Source organism: Limulus polyphemus, unplaced genomic scaffold (assembly GCF_000517525.1).
Source record: "Limulus polyphemus unplaced genomic scaffold, Limulus_polyphemus-2.1.2 Scaffold1231, whole genome shotgun sequence".
NCBI lineage: Eukaryota > Metazoa > Arthropoda > Merostomata > Xiphosura > Limulidae > Limulus > Limulus polyphemus.
In genome coordinates, this window is record NW_013666841.1 from 211516 (window position 1) to 218208 (window position 6693).

Here is a 6693-nt window from a genome sequence, read left to right on the forward strand (position 1 = left end):
ATTTTAATAATCTCATCCAAAACATGTAGACATCCGCTTATAGTTTACAACTCAACCGCTAGTCTGCTTAATCGCGTTCGTGAAATATAATGGTTGATTGTAGAATTTCACGAAACTCGTGACAGTTTTCCACAAATGTGATTCATTCGGGCATTTCTTAAAAAGTTCTATTTAAATTGAGTAAACTCAGATATTCAATGACAACAAATAACATGTTTTTCGTTATTATTGTTCATTCTCGGTTTATTTTCTGTCTAAGATCTTATTGTCTTTGGTTATAAACGTTCTATGCATTTTCCATTTGTTATGGGGCCCGGTAATAAGGTCTCTGAATACAATGGCGTCATACATAACAATGCAGAAAAGGGGGAAAAGACTAGAAACAGTTCACTGATAAAAACTGCACCAGTAATAATACAGAGAGAAAACAAAACTGTGTTATATAAAAAAATTCACAATCATAGAACAGTGATGGTTTTACTCCGTCCTGTTTTGTATAACTAATGAACTACTTCTCCATGGAGTCATAAAACCGGAGTCATTTTTCCATTGTTCTCAAGGGAGGTTTGCAATAAGCTTTTGGTCTTATGCCATGCAAAAATAATAATAATAATAACTATATATACATTCATTATTTGGACTAAATCATGTGAAATACGTGGAACTTTATTCCAGTGTAACAGATTTCTGCGAATGTCTGATAATTTTCTCAGATAATTGGTGTGAAGTCATGAGTTTTATAACCCATTAGCTTTTTAAAACAAATTTTCATTAAGTATTTAGTGACTTAACTGCTTATAGTTCCGTTACTTTGTTCGTTACCGGGTGTCTAATAACGTATGAATCACCTAATTTTTGTTTTGTTTTAAATGAAAATATATTATTTAAGTATCAGTAGTGAATTTATATATGTTTACCAGTATGATATACGCGCGCTTCGCTGCTGAGTGCAACCCCCCTCACGATTCACAGAGGCTCCAATGTACTGATTAAGCTTCCCCAAGATCCTCAATATTACTTCCAAAGTTAACTCAAGAGAGGGGGGTCTATATCTGAAAAATAAAATCATGAGGACACCTTCTTGTGGTACCTTTGCACGTGTGCCATGTTCGGTCTTTCTAGTTTGTGAGTGGGGATATAAACACAGTTTCAAACTTGGTGCTCCCGAGGGGAGCAGGAACACAAGATTCTACTCCAAATTTGGTTTCAGCGAACGTGAAAACCCATTCCTAGACCCCTATTAAGCCTGGGTGGCATTATCTCCCTCTCTCTTGATAGGGGCTACCTCATATAAATATGAATACCTCCCTGTCCATTCTGAGTCTGACTGCCAAGTTTGTTCCTGCTAGATTTAAACATATGAACAGAATTCGCCGACAAACAAACAAGTTCACACTCAATGTAAATTTATACAGAATGACAAAATGGTGTAGTTTCCTGGTATTAACATTTTCTTTAAAAAACGAGCATTAATATTCTTGTACATTAAACGGGTATTAACACAAAACAAGTATTAATATTGTCTGAAACTAAAGTGGTATCAACATTGTTTCACACTAAACAGGTATTAAATTAGATACCTTTTTTTCTGTGTTTCAAAAACATATTTCTTCATCAAAATTACCAATATCATCCTTGGTATTTTTCAAAAAGTTCTTAGAAGTTCTTCTTCATGTTATTCGACTAAAAAGGTGAGATCTTTAAAATAGAACTTTTTTTTTCAAAAATTCCACGATTTAAGCCTCGAATTGTCATGAATACAGCGGCTAGCTTTGAATTTACTTTACTTTTGAAGAAAAGACAAACAATCGAAATAATTTGAAAAACAGAAATTTTCAATCAAAATGTTTTATATCTAGAAGATCAGTTTTTGCTTCTTTCCAAATTTAGTCCATTTTTAAGTGTGTTTTCTATTCTAGAACACACACCTTTGGCCTTTTTATACTAAAATGCACAAAACTGATTTTAGTTCAGAGTCAATTTACAACTTTCTGCTGTTTTATCTCCCATCAGGACAAAAATGTGTATATGTTTCAACCAATTCGAAATAATTTTCCCAAACTTTCATCCCAAATTGGCTCAAAATTCTGTTAAACATCTTGAAAAAGTTTTAAAATATGGTGACTTTGAAAGAAGTGTTTGCAGAAAACTTGAAATGCATTATTGATTGCTTTTGGTTGTAGCAGGTAAACATAAGATCATTATTAGGAACTTTATAAACTCATAAAAAGAATAAAAATATTTTCATTGTCCCAAGTTTGCTCAAAATTTCATAAAATTCTTGAAAAAATAAAAGTATCTTATTTTTCAAAATGTTTGAAGCTCCAATTATTTTAAACTGAAATAATTGTAAACCAAAACCACATTATTTAAGGTTTCAAATTTGAGTTTTATTCTTTTTGGTCCCTATACGCTGAAACATAATTGCAAAAATTATTTAATTGTATCAACATTTAAAACTAAAACAGACTTACAGTTACATTTACAGCTTTAATAATTTGTGTTCGTTAAAATGAACTATTCAAAAACTTAAATTCTTTCCAAAACCTCTTAAAGTAAAAACACAAAAACGGCAACTGAATATAGTAAAAATAAACTAAAATATTACAGAAACTTTGACAGCACAATCTAGATATCTTTCACGTCTTCTTCATCGTCATTCTCATCTTCATTACCACCTGCATTAAAGTACTCCTCCTCTCTACCACTTCTGTTATTACTATGACTACACTCAAGATAATTTCACATCCCCAATACAATTCATAGTGCTCACTGCACGACTTCAACTAACTAGGTCTTGAACATGAAGGTAGCTGCAGTCTCACTCGTCCAATCAATCGTCAATTGCACGCCATCTGTTTTTTGTCAAAGTAAAGCAACAAACCAATTTATATCTTTATATTTACATATTGTTGTATAGATCGTTATATATATATATGTGTGTGTTTTAATTGGAAAATATCCTCAATTTAGCAAACTGCTAGAGAAAAGAATACTGGATAACTGTTCCAATCTTCCATCCATATACCTAGGGAAACGGACGAAGCACGATCTCCAGATGAAAGCTTGATAATTAGTGCGCAGTATATGCTTATGTAGACAGTGGCGACTAGAGGGAAGTTGACACAAAACATGATATATTGTAATCCTGCCACGTTCTTTACTGTCTTTGGCCCATACAGTCTACACACGAATTCTTCCAGGGCTGTTTGAATGTCATCCGATACTTCAAGGCTTTGTCCAAGCCGACTGAATGTTCTTTGAAATTTTCCTCTACCTTTCACGATGTTGAGCGCAGACAACTTCCCTTTGACTGCAAATGCATGAACTGCATCACATCAGTGAATGCACGAAGTCCTGGTGTTCGAAATATCCTCTGAGAGCTCGTATTTCTGCTGCGGAATACACTGTTTGTCATGATTCAGGGAAGCTTGTCCTTGTCAATGCTGCAATGTATGATGCAATCTGATGTTTGTGATCGCTTGGTATTGCCCATTCTTCATCATCAGTTTTTGACGTGATTATATTCTATATATCTAAGGTAAGAAAATGCAAAATTATAGAATATATCAAGAAAAGTTTATTCAAATTTATCCCAGATTTTACGAGAATTTTCTATGCAACACAATTAAACAGTGAGTCTACATTTTCCTATCTGTTTCTGTTGTTGAATCTTGTGGCATATTCTAATTAGAAAGTTCAAACAATGGTAGAAAAAATGAAAACGAAAATCCTGTAGATATTATTCTTCTGTTCCTAGAACTCATGATATGGTCTGTAGTTTATACATCAGACTAATTTAAAAAAACATGATGTGGTCTGTAATGTATACATCAGACTAATTAAAAAACATGATGTGGTCTGTAATTTATACATCAGACTAATTAAAAACATGATGTGGTCTGTAATTTATACATCAGACTAATTTAAAAACAGATGTGGTCTGTAATTTATATATCAGACTAATTTAAAAAACAGATGTGGTCTGTAATTTATACATCAGACTAATTAAAAACTATGATCTGATCTGTAATTTATACATCAGACTAATTTAAAACCATGATCTGGTCTGTAACTTATACATCAGACTAATTAAAAAAACATGATGTGGTCTGTAATGTGTAATCAGACTAATTAAAAAACATGATGTGGTCTGTAATTTATACATCAGACTAATTTAAAAACATGATGTGGTCTGTAATTTATACATCAGACTAATTTAAAAAACAGATGTGGTCTGTAATTTATACATTAAACTAATTCTAAAGACCATCCACCTAAATCTGTAATTTATACATCAAACTAATTCTAAAGACCATCTACCTAAATCTGTAATTTTTACATCAAACTAATTCTAAAGACCATCCACCTAAATCTGTAATTTATACATCAAACTAATTCTAAAGACCATCCACCTAAATTTTTTGATGTATAATGCAGAATTTAATTTCAAATTGTTACTTGAAAAGGGATTTTAGGATTAGGTTTTCTTAAAAAGAGATTGTCACCAGAGAACAAAGAAAGTGGGTCAGTAAAACGGGTTAGCACTGTTTTGGAGGCAGTTAAACTTACCTTCATTTCCTGAATAATATATGATGCTAATTGATAAGCATTTGTTTCCACTTTATCACAATTTGTTGTGTACATATTAGAAGTTGAGTGTTTATATTTTTATTATTACTTAGGTCTGTAATTTACTCGTTATGGTCTGTAAAATACATACAGCCAATATTACCATACGGCCAATGTTATCAGCAGAGGTTTCCTTCCTGGGAGCCATTTCTGATCAATGTTTTCTCACAAATCGTACTGTACCTTCTTAAATTACATAAAACTTTTTTAATAGTGTAAACACAAAATAATACTTACATGAAATGGTGTAGTTTTCTTATTGATGCCTGCTCGGTGAGGGTAAGCAGTGGTGGAGTTATTCAGCGTCTCGTGATGTAACATGGTTCTCACTGTTGGTGGCAGCAGGCTCACTGCTCTAGCAATACCAACAGACTGTTCCCCCTTTTCATAGCGAATTAAAACATCCATAGTGACATTTAAACTAACACTTTTACTTTCTTTATTCTTGTGAAGTGAAAAATTACCACTTTCTAGACGTTTAGAATTTATTTTGCTTCAATCTGGCGCCGCGTTTCTCTACGATCTGTGAACTTGTCGACAGCATTTGTTTTCTCGAGGGCAGCGTCATTTTGGTTGTGTTTGCACGCATTGCTCAACAGTAGCGTGTTTTGATGTATTTTTGAAATATGAAATACGTGATTTTTTTCATTTGTTATTTAGTCGATGGCGTAAAAGCGAAATCGTGTAATGAGTGGCCACGTATAAGGAGGACCCCTTTTAAAGTATCAGAATAAGTGAACGCTGCTTTACCATGATATCTATCGTAGAAAAATGAATAACCAAAAATATAGTGCCAAATGTTCCTTCGATGTGGTACCTTTGATCCAATTTTCGACCACCTGGCCCATGGATTGTTTGTTTGAAGTTAAGCACAAAGCTACACAATGGGCTATCTGTGCTATGCCCACCACAGCTATCGAAACCCGGTTTCTAGCGTTGTATGTCCGCAGACATACAGCTGTGCCACTAGAGGGAGGCTTGGACTAAAGAAGCTGTAAACATAAACTTATTCTTATTTTTCACAAACATGGTTTTTCCCATTGCTTTTGAGCTCCAGGATTCTTCATGTTTGTGATAAATTCAATAACCTTCTGCTGCGGATTATGTGATTAATAACTTTTCAGAATATCTAGACATTTGTAACAGGCTTCTCACGAGACAGTGGGGGGGGGGGTATTTTTGTTGAAAAAACAAACAAATTACCCAATCGGGTTTTTCTTAATTTGAACTGAAATTTTTTAGACATTTTTATTGGCTAAAAAAGAAGGCATTTCCCGCACTATTTTAGCGTTGAGACTGTAAAAAGTGATTTGAAGTGGTAAGGTTATTGAAATCCGTCAGCGCATCACGAGCTTAACGGTCAAACAGAAGTATGGAAGTCTCCAAATGACACGGAAAGATATTCAGGAACCGTTTAGAACCACTTTGGTAGATATCGTGCAGCAAGCCGAAGACAATATTGTGCCTGTAGCAAAGTGTTCCTGTCTGCTCGTCCTACTGCTGACTATCGTGATGCTTCGACCTTATCTACCGAATTGTAGGTGAAATCGTTAGTATATCAATTGAAAGTTAAACATAAAAAGGTGATAGCAGAAGCATAAAAGGTTGGCATTTGCTTAGTTTATGATGCTCAGCACATGGCTTTATTGATATACATTGAATTTACTCCCAGCAAATAGACCTTAGTGCTACTTAGTATGGAGACTTGAGATGCTATATTTCACTTACAAATTTATCAATTATCAAACGAAAACTTGTCTCGAAGTTAATAATGGTTGGAGACGGCTTGAATGGGTAATGAAGAAAAACTTATGTGTACCTGATGATGACAAAACCTTGTCGAAATGTTGTAATTTTGCTGTTGTGTTAAACTTATATTAAAAGAATGCTTGATTATTTATTTATTTATTTTTAATTCTAACGAAATCATTTCGTCCTTGCTGGTTTTAATTTACGAGTTTCACACGGACAAGTTTACAGGTCTGAGTAAGTAAGTACGTAATTAACACAATAATCTCTTGAACAGACAAAACCGTTGAAATTCAATATCTAAAAGATTTT